A 15,033-nucleotide genomic window follows, 5' to 3' on the forward strand; every position below is an offset into this window, starting at 1 on the left:
TTACGCATGGTTAATTCACGGAAAGTTACATTTTTGCTTCACTATATGTGCATTATAGAGAGGGAGTTATTTTATTTTGTATTTTAGTCAGATGTGTGTTGTTATGTGTCCCATGGCGCCCCCCACCCTCTCCCCGTTTATAACGCTCTTCGGTTATAACGCTCATATTGTGTGTCCCGAGACCCACGTTATAGTGAGGGAGCAATGTAGCTGAAACTAGTATAACCTGTGTCTTTCACCCTACTAAGTTAAGGAAAACTTTCAGGTAGGCCGTTGCACACCTTCTTTCGTCATTAACCAACTAACTGCTCTTGCTAATTATTGATGCTTTGCAGGCTGTTTTGACATGGTACAAGATTTATACTGAAAAGTGTATGTTGGATCTCAAAGAATCTTTATGAAAACTTTTTGGCTGTGATACACAAAAAAGAATATATATTATATTTTTTTTGTTCATCAGTCCAGGCTGATTTGTATGTCTTTTTTATGTATGTCTATGAGCTGCCAACTCAATTAATTGTCCTCCAACAGCCATCTGATGGATAATGTTGGTAGACCACAAGTAAAACAAAACGTGTGAGAGCACACCATCTGTCAGCAAAATGTTGGCACACAAATAGCTCAGTGTTTCACCACATGTTAGGGACACACTAAGAACAGCTGTCTATGACTTCTTTAACATCCTATGGTTTCTCATACAATTTCTATGCTGATGATGCTCAGATTTTCCTCTCCTTCCCCATCTCTGACTCCACTATCTGTCTGCTAATCTCCTCCTGGATGCACTCGCATCACCTCAAACTCAACCTCTCTAAATCTGACCTCCTTTTCTTTCCCTCCTCCTACTCCCTCTCCTCTGATCTCTCTATCTCCATTCCTCTGGAATCTACCACACTCTCTCCCTCCTCCTCAGCTAAGATCCTCAGAGTCACCCTGGACCCCTCCCTCTCTTATTCCCAGCACATCTCCACTCTGGCATGCACTTGCCGATTCTTCCTGAGCAACATACGAAGAATCCAACCCTTCCTCACCAACTACGCCACCCAGCTCCTGGTCCAGGCCCTGGTACTCTCCTGCCTAGACTACTGAAACTCCCTCCTGGCTGGCCTCCCTGCGTCCGCCACCGTCTGCTCCAGCTCATCCAGAACTCTGCTGCTCGCCTGGTGTTCTCTCTGCCTTGCTTCTCTCATGCAACCACTGCTCCGCTCACTCCACTGGCTCCCGATCACCGCTCGCATCCAGTTCAAGACTCTTGTACTAGCCTACAGATGCCTTGACCAGACTGCACCCAGCTACCTCCAGACCCTCATCGCTCCCTACACCCCCACTCGACCTCTCCGCTCCTCCTGCACTAGAAGACTGGCTCTACCTCCTCTACGCTCCCCTTCCTCCAGAGCCCACTCCTTCTCCACCCTCACCCCACTGTCAGGATGTCAGGACTGCCAAGTCCCTGACCACCTTCCGGCGCCTCCTCAAAACTCACCTCTTCAGACAGCACCTGTAGAACTCTGCTTTTCCCTCTGGACACTTATCACTCTTCCTTAAATGCGCTTTACTTGCTCTTATCTGCCCCCTATTTTACTACATTTAATCCTGTACTTTAGAGTACTGTAATCTGTCACAAGTGTTACTTAATATGTAGTATCTTGTATTTAATTATATCCTGATGTAACTATCACTGACACTTATCTGCTCCGTTATTGAATGGTATTTTGTTATACTTGTACTTGCTAGAACCAAAGTCATTGTATTTTTATCTTGCTCTTAATTGTATTATTACTTGTACTGTGATTCTTTGAAATGTATTTTTGTTTGCGACTGTAAGTCGCCCTGGATAAGGGTGTTTGCTAAGAAATAAATAATAATAATAATAATAATAATAATAATAACATTGATTCTAACTTGACCGGAGACACATCGATTTAACACACCAGGACATTTCAATCAGAAAATGTGTTAGTTTAGAGTGGATGATGGGAGTGGTGGTTAATGGTGAGTAGTAAACTATAATGAATTAATTATTTCTCTTTTAATATAAACACTATAGCTATTGGGCTATAAGCGACCTTGATTTAAGCAATAGACCTCTGATTAAAAGGCATTACAGCCTGGTAGTTGACTGCATTGAAAGATAAGAAACCAAGGCAGATAATATATACCAAGATAGTGCTAGATAATTCAAGTACGAAATGTAACCATCACCTAATGGGATATAACCTCTTATAGCCCAAATTACCTGAGCACTTATAACAAAACTGCTCCTTTAAGAGCCCTGTATGCGTCAGACGTTGTCTCCGCTGCCAGGAGATAAATACGAATGCGCATAAGGCTCAGCGCCATTTTCTTTATCAGCCTGTTTGAGGAAGGAGTGGGCTCTGGCTTTAAGTCATAAACATGAAGCAGAGATAAGTTGATTAATTCACTTCTTCTCTCTTATTTCATATTGAAATTATTTCACTTTTAGCGATAATTCTTCCTCTTAGCTTAGGATCTGATTAAGGCTGGGACCAAATCAAAACTCTGACAACCCGCTAATCACACTTAACAAAACTGTACTTAATAGCATTTTCATTTTATGAGTAGAAGAAATAAGATACTTACAAAAAATAGAAAATTGCTGTGTGCCTTGACAAACTATATTCACAACAGAGATATGCCTGCCTTACTCCTTTTTTCAAACAATCAGTATAATTTCCAGCTTTGTTGCAACATAAAATTATTTTCATTTTAGATAGTTACACAGCGTGCGCTTTTTATAAAGACAAAAGAGTTGACTTCACTACAGAGGTGCCATCCTGTGCGTACTTTCTTAGTTTTATTTTTATTTCGGGTCCAGGGGCTAGGTTCGTTATAGTCGAAGGTTTGTTATAATGAAGGGCATTACAGTGAGGGTGTAGTGTACATTTATTAAATGTTATATACATTTTTAGCAGGTGTCTAATAATTGTTCTGTTTTCGTTCAGAAATCCAGCATGCATACAGACTGTCTCTACGTACTAAAGTCTGCCTCTGTACACAGACAGTGTACTGTGCTAACCGTCTGTTTTTTTCCAATCAGCTTTTCGTGCTACAGAGACACCACCAGTGTTAATGGCTTTTTAGCTACACTGTGCTGTTGAATTGGCAGGAGCCTTTTTGACTGAGAATATTCCGAGTGTCTCTCTGCCGCTGCTGTGGTTGCTTTCCTGCACTGACAACAAAAGCTACCAGATTTTTCTAGTTAGCAGGCAACTGCAGCCCCTGTCTGTTTTACAGTGCATGCTTGCAGTTTGCAGGTGGCTTTTTTCAGATTTTGCCTGCAAGCCACTTGTCCTGGTACCAGCGCAGTACTAGTGACTCGCTCGGCCGGTACCAGAGGCTGTACCAGAGCCTGTACCAGTCGGTACCAGAACCTGTACCAGTCACCTGGTGGGTACCAGAGGCTGTACCAGTGACTTGGTTGGTACCAGAGCCTGTACCAGTGACCTGGTCAGTATCACAGTTGGTTCCCCGGTACTAGTCAGTACCAGAGCCGGTACCAGTGACCTGGTCAGTATCAAAGTAGGTACCAGTCACCTTTATTGCTACCAAGGTTGGTACCAGTCATCTGGCTTGTACCAGACTCTGTACCAGTGACCCGGTTCGGTCTGGTTTGACACCAAGACCGTTACCAGTGATGTTCTTGTGTACATAGATTGCACAGCTGAACTATTTTTTCAACCTTGCACCATGCCTGGGTTTCACATTTGTGCTGGCTGCAAGAGAAACATTCCAGCAGAGGATAAGCACGGAAGGGAGCATGCAAGCTGGCCCACTAAAAGGACACTGGAAAGCAGGCTGGTTCCAGAGACCAATCTGCATCTCTGACGCCGGCGCAGGATGACTCGCCCCATTCATCTCCTGCAGTGCGGTCAACAGAGTCCCAACTCCCTGTTACACCGGGAGCTAGGAAATGAGCTGCTAGAGGTAGGAGCAGGACTAAGAGTCCACAGTCCTCTAAATCCCCCTCTCCTCCTCAAAGGAAGAGGAACAGGAGCCACCGTAGCAGACATTGTGATACTGGGTATCACAATGGGTGGCGGGGCAAGTGAACCAGAAGCAATCCATTTTGACAGAGCTGCTGCACCCCCCCCCCCCCTCCCCCTCCCCCTCCCCCGAACACTCTTATATTTGATAGGCTGCCCACTGCTGTGCGTCAGCACCCGCACCCCCCAGGTCATCCCAGATTTTTTGCACGAGGTGCAATCATCCTGGGAGCACCCAGCAACTGCCACGGCTGTCTCCAGGTGTCTGGACAGTTTGTATAGGGTGCATGGTGAAGATAAGCTGGGCCTGGCCCAGTTTCCACCTGTTGAGGCTTCAATCACCTCTCTGGTGCAGATACCCACTAGCATTGCTGCAAAAGGACATTTCATGTCCTAATAAACTATGTCATGTCACTGAAATGATGCTGAAAAAGGCCTATGCGGCCTCAGCATTTTGCACACGTCTTGGTAGCTACAGTAGCATACTAGTGGTTTACCAGTCCATGCTGCTACAATCACTGTCCATGCCTCCTCAGTTGGACGAGCTGAGCCTGGTCAACAACCACCTGCTCCAGTTGTCCAAATACAATGGTCAGGCATTGGACAGGAGCATGGCTGCATTGGTGGTGGCAAGAAGGCAGCTCTGGCTTGCTCAGGATCGAGTACCTGACAAGGACAAGGTGTTGTTACTAAATGCACCTGTACCACCAGGGCATATGTTTGGGCTGGCAGTGGCTGAGATGCTAAAACACTCTCACCAAGCATGTGAGTCTTTCAAGGAGTTGGCATGCCTCCTCCCCAAACATAAGCCCCCAGCCCGTAAGCAAGCTAAGCATTGGCAAAACAGATGGCCTCAGCCACAAAACAGATTCAGGCTCCTGCAGAACCAATTTTTACAGTGCGCAACGTGGAGGCCGGCGCAATTATCATCGCCCTGCTCACAAGCAGCAGCCACAGCTGCAGGTGCAAGCTTCTAAGAGCCAGCAGCCACTGGGGATTTTCTGCCACAGGTCCAGGGCCCATTCTATCAGGCCCACCTGGATTACTGGCGATCATGTACCAGAGACACCTGGGTGATTACCACCACCAGGGCCAGTTACTGTCTGCAGTTTCGATTCAGCCCCCCTCCCCTCAGGGTAGGATTGCAACAACGGTCATGAACCCTCAAGACACTGTATTAGTGTTTCAGGAGGTGGCAGCCCTACTGCAGAAACAGGCAATCTCAATTGTTCACCCTCTCAGCGAGAGAGAAGGGTTTTACTCCAGGTACTTCCTAGTACCGAAACGGGATGGTGGCCTCAGACCGATCCTTGACCTCAAACTGCTCAATTTGTACTTGAGAGCCCGAAGGTTCAAGATGCTGATAATGTGGCAGCTGTTGCAGTCAGTAAGGATGCCTACTTTCACATCCCTATAAGACCCGGCCACAGGAAGTACTTGCTGTTCACCTTTCAAGGCACCACATGCAAGTTCCATGTACTGCCATCGGCCTCTCTCTAGCTTCCCGCACTTTTTGAAAGTGCATGGATGCAATATTGGCCCCTCTGAGACTAAGGCATCAGAGTGATCAATTACCTTGGACGACTGGATAATATTTGCTGAGTCACCAGCACAGGCAGTGTTGCACACAGGACTGGTCGCCAACCACCTCCAATGGTTAGGCATCATGGTGAACCAGTTGAAAAGCCAACTCCTGAGTCCTCCTGGTTACAAGCCCTTTTCTTTAACCATCGGACCACACAGCCTCCTAGGATTGAAGACTGTTATTAATACAAGATAACTGATTATTCACAGATAGGTGAATATGCTTATGTTTGTTTATAGGTGCATAGTAAATTTAGATCATAATTTTAAATAAAATATTATTGTTGTGGCTTGCCTATGCATTCCTGTTCCTCTGCTTATAGGTTCGCATTCTCTGTAGAAAACACTCAAGAAATGAATTAACTAGTGCAATCGAATTATTCCCTAAGCTCTTCACAACACATGCTGACTATAGGCAAATAGGCTCATAGTTGCGATAATACAGTATACATAAGGCTCTTCGTTTTTGGTTTTTATTTTTGGTCAGGTGATGTCCCTTTAAAGTTATATTGCTCTGACTCTGCTTCTTAATTAAACTATTGGAAAAGTGTTGATTGTTTTTTCCCGTAACTTGAATGAGACTATGATTCTGTTTCACGGTTAATGTAAAAAAAGGCAGATCCTTATTTTTAATTCAAACCGAACACAAGTTCAGTTAAATTGCTTTTTCCGAATTTAAAATCTTAATTACTCGTTGCAAAAATGTTATAACCTGTTTTACAAATAACAGTTTCCTCTTAATTACAATTTAACTAAACCAATTTAACTTTATTCACTGTTTGCGTTCGGTTTGAATTAAAATTAAGGAGCTGCCTTTTTTTTCATTATCAATTAAACAGAATCATAGTCTCAATCAAGTTACGGGATAAATGAAGCTATCATAAATAACTAAATAAATAAATAATGATCTTACAGAAACCATAATGTTACTTTCTTTCAGCTTTTACTTCCTGCAGCTCACAGCACCACTGTCAGCTGGAAAAACTTTGACTCACTTCAATCTGTGTTGCTCAGGAACAGGTGGATCAGATTTGTGCAGAGGAGCTCCTGTCTTTATGCACATAACAACTTGGTTCTCTTGCACCACAAATGGCAACTATAATCCAATGATTTTAAACATGATGTAAAATGGATGTGTGACGAGATTTAAGAGAGTTGGGGATTGTTAAAATAAATAAATAACTATAAACATGAATAGGAAATTAATAAACTAGTCTGGCAGGGTTTTTATTGATTAACAATGCGGCTTAGAAAAGAAAAAAAATAAAGTTTTATTGGGAAGGTGTTATCAGTGTCCTGAAAACTTTAAGATGATTGGGGGAAAACAATCAGACGCTATAACTGCATTAACTCCTAAAATAACCTGGTTTTTATTTAACATGTTCACAAGCATGTCTGCAAAACAGCTTTTGATACGTGATATTTTTTAAAGAACACGTTTCATATACATTTGTATTTTTCACAGAAACAATAAAGTACATTTTATTTCCATATTGTGTGCTTATTTTTTATTGTCGAAAAATCACAGAAAACACATGTGCAGCAAGAAGTATTGCACACTTCCATGGAACGGCCAGCGTTAACTAAATCACGCCAGTGTCCAGCCTTTGCTCTGTTCATAATCACAACATGAGAGACATGGCAGGACGCAACACAGGCGCTCTTGAGTTTGCACATTGCCTTCCATTTGTTTAGTGTTCATCAAATTGGGCCCATGGGGTTCTATATAGCTTATTTGCACTCACAAATAATGAAGGTAAACAATATTATAACAATATTGAACAATATTGAATTATATAGATTGTTAATGGAGCACATCTTATATTGAGGAAATTATGTTGATGGAAAAAGCCCTGATATTTCTACTTCACTGGAAGTCAGGGGTGTTGTTTTTACTAATGCTAGCTACCTCAAGCTGAAGAGAAATGCTGCTGACAGCCTTTCCATTTCACTGCTTCCACAAGGATGCCTTAATGGCAACTCTGCTCTCATTTAATCTGATTTCAGGACTTTGCATTAACCCTTAAAAAGAAGAAAAAAAAGATAATTAGGTGTATTTCACTTACCTCATCTTAATATCTTCCAATATAAAAAAAGTAATCAGGTCTTAATTATAGCTTTACAAAAATTGTAACTGTATTGCATTTTCTCATTCTTATTCTATGGTGAGGGAACTTCTTCAATTAAATCTCCATTATTTTATTGCAGGGAAAGAAAGTTTTTCTCACATTATTAACATACTATATACAGCATGAACATTACCGTGGCTATCCCACAAATGAGGATGGTGGAATCACTAATGATTCTACAAAACTACAATGTATAGGAAAAAAGTTTAAACCTAAAGAAAAATACTTTCCTTAAATCAATTTATGCATCAGCATGAGATCTCTCCATACTAGTTGTAATACAACTATATATACACATTTATTTATTTTTGTATTTATGCTAATTTAGAATCATTAAAATAATTACTATATTAAATGACAAACATTTTGACAAGAAGTCTTTTTTAAAACCAAATATTACGTAAAGAGAAGACGACCAACAACCAATACTTTTGGGATGTGCCTGCCACAGGTCAGGTATTTAGTGAACATTTTATGTCAGAGCTGCCGATAGGCCCCTCCGTGGATTAAGTAGTCACTCCGCGGAGATCACTTTTGCATCAAACCAGCGAATGCGAGTGATGCGACCCCGCAAGGTTTGTTGGTCGTCTTCTCTTTCAGGGAACCGGGGTTACATCTGTAACCTAATGTTATTTAACGCAAGGTTGTCCTGACTGAATATAAAGCTTCCAAGGTTTTTAGGCAGAAAATCTATAGTGTCATTAATGCAGTTCCTAGTACATCGCATTTATTCATTGGTCAATCTACAAGCCAATTAGTGGAGACAGCAGATGAGGGACATCTCGCTACCGCCAAACTAATGTTTGTGGTGTGAGTGTGCAACCTCAAGGACCCTTGTGCCTAATGAAGGCATAGCGAGATCTACCACGTTAAGTCGGGAGAACCTGGTGAATGTATATGGAGTAGCCCAGCTAGCCGCAGTACAAATATCAGTCAATGAAGCTCTTCTGAAGAGGGCCTATGATGTAGCCACTCCTCTGGTAGAGTGTGCGGCCACCCGCTCAGGTGAGGGTAGACAATCCAGTGGGACAGTCGCTGCTTCGAGAGGACTTGACCCAGGGTCCTTTCACCATGAAAGACGAAGAGCTGGTCAGACTGACGCAGCGCTCTCGTCCTATCCACATAACCTCTCAATGCCCGGACCAGGCAGAGGGAATTCAATCTCCAATCCTCCTCCGAAGAAAAAGGAGGGGGATGGAAAGCCTTTAATTCCACTGATTGGTTTAAGTGGAAAGCCATAATGACCTTAGGGAGGAAAGCGGGGGATCTACCCTCCTCTAGCAGGTCTTGCAGAAACTGTAAAATGAATGCTGTAGGGCAATAGATGGGGTCATGACCACTGGTCATACACCAATTTTGAAAATACCTCCACTTAAAGATGTACAACGACCTTGTGGAGAAGACTCTCGCATTCTGCAGTGTACTGACAACTGGTTCTGAGATCCATAAGGCAGACAGATGGTCCCATTCAGGGGCCAGACCCACAGTTGGAGTCTGTCCGGTTCTGAGTGCCAGAGGGTGCCTCTCGTCTGAGTGAGGTGATCCATGTGTAGTGGGATCACCCAGGGCTGGCCTTGTAGCACCTGGCAAAGGTTTGAAAACCAGATTCTCCTGGGCCATCTGGGGGCCACAAGGAGAAATGTTGTCTTCTCTCTCCGGACCTTCTTTAAGAAGGCCAGGAGCAACGGTATTGGCGGGAATGCATAGAACAGCATAATGGGCCACTCTTGGGCTAGGGAATCGATACCTAGTGAACCGCCACAGCGGAGGGAGAACCATAGGGGGCAGTGAGTCGTCTCCACCATGGCGAAGAGATCGACTCTGGCCTTCCCAAAACGTTGCCAAATGCGCTCTACCACCTAAGTGTGGAGTCGCCATTCTGATGGGTGAAGAGGTCCGCCGCCCAATTCACCACTCCAGGGAGATGAACAGCCCAGAGGGATAGCAGGTTCATTTTTGCCCAGGACTAAACCCAGCGCCTTCCAAGGAAGGATACCGATGCAGGGAGCATTTGAGCACCGAGGGCGCCGAAGCACTGAGGCTCTGGGGCACTGAGGGCACCAAAAGCACAGAGGCACCGATGCAGGGAGCGTCTGAGCACTGAGGGTGCCGAAGTACTGAGGCACAGAGGCTGTGAGGTACGGAGGCACCGAGGCATCAAGGTACCGAAGTACCGAAGCACTGAGGGCACAGAGGGAGCAGAGGTACAGAGCATTTAAGCACCAAGGCATAGAGGTTCTGGGGTACCGAGACACCAAACGCGCTGAAGCACTGAGGCACCAAGGGTACTGAGGGCACTGAGCACCAAGGGTGCAAGCACCAAGGGTACTGGGCTGGGTGTCTAGTCCGAGTAGGCAGTCCGAGTAGGCAGGCCGAGTCAACAGCGGGCGCGGCAGAGCTGGTTTTTTTCTTTTTTTTTTGCTGCAAATAGCAGAGGAAAAAGACAACACAAAATAGCAATGCTGTAGTGTTAAGAAAGCAGACTACAGTCGGCAGGTGATGTAGGCTGTTGAAAAGAAAAAAATTAAACAGCGTGCAATTGGACAGCTTTTATAGCTCAGTCTTCAGAAGCCGTGTTTTTGATTCTGGGGAAGAGGCAAGCCGACTTCCAGCAATAAATTGTAGGGGAACTTCCAGAAAACTCGTAGTGAGAGCTATTTCACACAGACTCAATCACAGCAACTGGAGAGATTAGTATACTTTACTTACCTACCTGATTGTGAGTCACAAAAGAGAAAGTGATCTCCGCGGAGTGACTACTTAATCCCTCGGTAGGCGGGACTGAGGACATCACTCCATGGAGGGGCCTATCGGCAGCTCTGATATAAAATGCTCAGTAAATACCTGACCAGTGGCAGGCATATTTGATCACAACTTGCATGATTAGGCACGTACGCAGTGTGTATAAATTATAATCCCTGGTCCGCAGCGACACTGCATTGTGCAGGTATTTTTTTTTATTCTCTGTTAGTGAAAATGTGTTTTAAGAAAGTGAATACATATTAATTGAATACATACTGAGAACAGCACTGTTATTGTGTGATATGCATGTAGAGGGAGGGAGCTTGCATTTGCATAGTAACTGAAAAAAGCAAGCCACAGATGCTTAAATGCAGTGGTAGTCCTGACAATAAACTACTGACCTGTAATGTCATTTTAATTCAAAGGCCATTACAAGTAACACTGCATAGCAGTTAAACTAGGCTCCCTCACTAGACAATCACTTCTCAAGTATACTGTAGTAAAATAGGATTCTGCAGCCTTGAGTACACATAATTGTGATCATATAACAAGTTGCTTACATTCGAGGACATGTTTTGATTGTTTTGATGTATTATTCAGTGACTGAGCACCATTGACATTTGTATACTGTATTTAAACTGCTGATGCGCGGAGCACACTTTTGCTAAATTGTATCATATCAGTCCATTTTTAAGAATCAACCAATTATAAGAATCAAATCATCCAGGACAGATGTGATTCTTATAAACAATGTGCATTGTATATGTAAATACATATATAATTACCTACACCACCTCACACATTTGTTGAATGCACAAATCTATAAAAAATAAAAATAGTGAACTCCCCAAAAATAATCACATAATGTGATATCTAAGTAACGGAGGGAAGGAAAAAAAACAAAACGGAAAAAATCTCTAGGCCCTAGACCTTCAGCTGCCTCCCCTCTAGTCCTAAAAAACCCATGAATATAGTATCATTAATTATATTACTATATGGTAGGGTTGGATCTTGCAGTAAGGTCCTTCATTAGGATGCAGGTTTCAGATGTTGTTGGGCAATGAGAATGTCTTTATATTGCTCTTTATGTAAATCTCATAAGCATCTGAAGACCATCTACCAAGTTCTTTGATGTCATGCGCAGGAATGTTTGCTGAGCAGCTGTGGTTGCAGCTCCAATCTTGAAAGGATGGGAGGAATAGATCAAGAAAACCAGGATCTGAAGACTGGCAGGTTCTGTGCAGTTAGAAACAGCAGGTCATGTGGTGCAGATCGGGGTCTGGAGGCCAGATATACATTGGAAGCATGAGGACAGAAAACAGCAATGTGAACAGTCACTCCTTTCCTTAATTTATCAGATTTACTTTGTTTAAAAAGTAAGAAAACACCCCTTGAACTGCAGCAGCACCTCAATAGGTAGTTAGAGGGAGCAGAAAAGGGCAAATACAATTATTACAATATTTTATGTACTTTGAATGTATGGAATACATGACCTGAGATTGAAGTTTAAAGTCTCTGATGTGGGGGTCCGATGATGGATCAAGAAACTCTTGTAGGTGGTGATTTCACCATGCCAGAGGAACCCACGGTAGCAGCGATGAATGTCATTTCTAGAAGGACATCCTTGAGTGGGGAGAAGCATCCGGTGTGCAGTATGTTGCCAGGACAACAGGACTCCTTTGTGATGGGTGGTTCGGTAGATTAAGTTTGGAGCAGATCTTTGGATGTCCTGCAGTGACATTTGTATCCAGAAGGTTGGAGCAAATCCTTGAATGTCCCGCAGCAACATTTGCGAATTAGAATATATTTTCTATTGGATACGTTGAGATGTTTTTTTGATCTGGAGGATTGGTGTGTGAGTGAGTGATAGAACATCCAGTTTATCAGGGGTTAGAAGCAATACATTAGAGAAGCAAGTATAATAGAGTCTAAGGCGGCAAGCAGCTTTTGTAAAAACATGTAGAAATGTCTCTTTGTAACTTAACTGAAGTACCACAGGGTAGAAGATCCTGCTAGGAACATTTTGAATCAAGTCTCGTCGTATTTTTTTTTTGTAATTCCCCAGACTTGATGGCCTGACAATTCATTCCCAAGGTTAGGTGGAAGTCGGCCATCTAGAAAGGGGCCGGAGCTATGGTACACCAAGTCATCGACCTGGAAGGGAAGCGATGTGGCAACCACGGATTGTAGGAGAAACAGTTGAACTCGCTAACCAAGGGGGTGTGACTGACGGTACATAAGGGGAAGGAGTACTGTGAATTACCGTGAGTGTTTTGTCTGATTTGTCGTGTCTAAAAATCTACTTGTTTGTTATTATTAGACAGCTAACATGATCCGGAGCTGTCGCTACAGGCCAGCACAAAACCTGGACAACACTGCGCCATTGTACATGAATAAATTGTATTTCACCACGAGCACTATAGCACTCACTCTGGACTTGTGAACGTGTGTGTCTTTGTGTGTGTTCTACTGTGTTTCTTCATTTCAAACTGTGTATTATTATTTCGGGACTGCAACCCGTTGTTTTGGAACAGTGCAATACACATTGCTGTGTATTGTCTGGGATTATTCTTTGTGGTCGCCAGACCAGGATTTACAAAATAAAACCTGTTTGATCATGAACTTTGTTGTCTGTCTTCTGTTTCCTAATCACATCACCACTACACCTTTGCACTGCAAACCATTTTGCCACACCTACCTAGAGAAATAATGCCAGTGATGAAACTGAATGTCCCGGACAAAAGTTACTGTTTGAATTGTTCTTGATCTTGAAGAATTTGCTGTGTGGCATTTAGAAAAAGCTGGCATATGGATTGGAATGATGAAACAGCACTGTTTATTGTTTATAGCTGAACACTGTATTTTAAATTAAATATGGAGAACACCTGTGTTATATAAATGAATAATGGTCAAAACATTTAGCTTGCTAAAACCAAAATCCTGTAATCGCCTGCCATTTAGAATGACTTTCTGTAGAGTAGATATGTTTATAGTGTTGTGAGCATATTATCAAGCACGTTTCTATTTGCAGATTTTACATTTGTGGAAGAAAAAAAAATTATATATATATATATATATATATATATATATATATATATATATATATATATATATATATAGTTGTAGTCAAAAGTTTACATACCCCAATAGAAATGTATAATGTCTAGGTGTTTTAGGAAAAATCTTTTTTAGCAAGTTTTGCTTTTGTGCACCCTCAGTCTAGAAGAAGGTTCTTTCACCGAGAACAAGTAGAAGGATTGTGAGGAAGGTTGATAACAATTCGAGATTGACTGTCAAATATGTGCAAAGTGAACTGCCTGCAAGTGGGACGGGTTTCCATTTCAACCATAGGTCGAGTATTGCATGGTGAATGTCTCAATGGTCACAGGCCAAGGAAAAAGACATAATATAGTTAATATATGAAAATGTCACAAGGACAATCACTTAAAGATTGCAAAACAGCATTTGAATGATGGATATGAGTTCTGGTGAAAGGTTTTGTGGAGTGATGAAACACAGATCGAGGTATTTGGTCACGCTGATAGCCGTTATGTTTGTAGAAAGTCTGGTGAGGCGTACAAAGAAAAGAACACCATACCTACTGTCAAGCATAGAGGTGGTAATATCTTTCTATGGAGTTTTTCCTCTAATGGCACAGGAAATTTAGTCCAATACATGGTAAAATGGATTCCATAGCATACCAAAAAATATTTGCCAATCATCTGAAACAAAACCTTCTACAAAACCTGGTTTAAAGCGCAACTGGACATTCCAACAAAACAATGATCCAAAGCACACATCAAAATCTACTTCAGAATGGTTAACCCTTTGCGGTCCTATGTCGGACCTGGTCCGACATTGCAATTATTCCTATCCGGTCCAATGTTGGACCCTGTCCGACATCATGAGAAAAAATAATGACTTGGATCGCATTATTGAGGCGTTTGGTGATAAAACGAGTGATCAAGAGATGATTGATCGGTATGTACGACTATTATTATTATTATTATTATTTATTTCTTAGCATATGTGAAAGCTATAGCGAACGAAAGGGTGGGGTGGGGCTGGAGATGCCTGGTGAGTGCTTTGTTGATGTGCAGGGCCTTTTAAACCCTGCGGAAATTAAATACTTTTAAACAGCGCGTCTAAAATTAACTGCGCGTGTGAAAATAAATTGGACCTGACGCGCCTGACACGCACTTAATAAATGGACTGCAAAGGGTTAAAGAATAAAGTCAAGGTTCTGGAATGGCATAGTCAAAGACCTGATCTAAATCCGATTGAGAATCTTTGGTATGAGTGGAAGAAGGCTGTGCACAAGAGCAGTCCTCGGAATGAACTGGAACAATTTTGCATTGAAAATTGGTCAAAAATCACTAAAGAATTATGCAAATATTAAGCCTTGGTAAAACTCATGGAACTTGAACTCTGCTAATCACAATCAGTCACATCACTGAGATCTGCAGAACTATCCTGACTTTAGTTTAGACACTGTTCCGGTGATTAATCAATGTGGAACAGCACTGTGAGTTAATTAGGTAAGTTATAGCTAGAGGGAAGAAAACAAAGGAGGA

This window comes from Acipenser ruthenus, chromosome 1, assembly GCF_902713425.1.
Source record: "Acipenser ruthenus chromosome 1, fAciRut3.2 maternal haplotype, whole genome shotgun sequence".
NCBI lineage: Eukaryota > Metazoa > Chordata > Actinopteri > Acipenseriformes > Acipenseridae > Acipenser > Acipenser ruthenus.